The sequence below is a fragment of the Quercus suber genome, unplaced genomic scaffold, assembly GCF_002906115.3.
Source record: "Quercus suber isolate HL8 unplaced genomic scaffold, Cork oak 2.0 scaffold_52, whole genome shotgun sequence".
NCBI lineage: Eukaryota > Viridiplantae > Streptophyta > Magnoliopsida > Fagales > Fagaceae > Quercus > Quercus suber.
This window is the reverse complement of record NW_027069517.1, coordinates 140,222-140,684: the sequence shown is the minus strand read 5'-3', so window position 1 is coordinate 140,684 and position 463 is coordinate 140,222.

Sequence of the window (463 nt, the reverse complement as noted above, 5' to 3'; positions counted from 1 at the left end):
GATTTTCTTGCATTGTAAATACATCACTGAAATCATATGGAATGTATCCTTAATTATTTTTGGAAAGTTCATTTGTAGAAATTTCCTTGCAAACGAACACCATTCTTAGAAAATCCAAAGCAATTGATTAACTTCATTCCTGTTTTGGAAAGAGTTTTCCAAAGTGAAACATTTTACATATTTCCAACAACCATAAAAAAAAACAAAAAACAAAAAAACAAACACAACACAAAACAAATATTCTACCCCAGGGGTGGCATTAATAAGTGTTGTTCAAGCGTTCAAATGAACCCCTTGACTTGAAAATAAAAATATTATATATATATATATATAATTTATTAGCTTACTTTACTTTAAAAAATATTTTTGAACACTCTGACTTAAATTTTGCACATCTTAATCACAGATAAGTCCAACTCAAAACTAAACAATAACACAGGTCAACCTAGTCCAAAACTAAAAC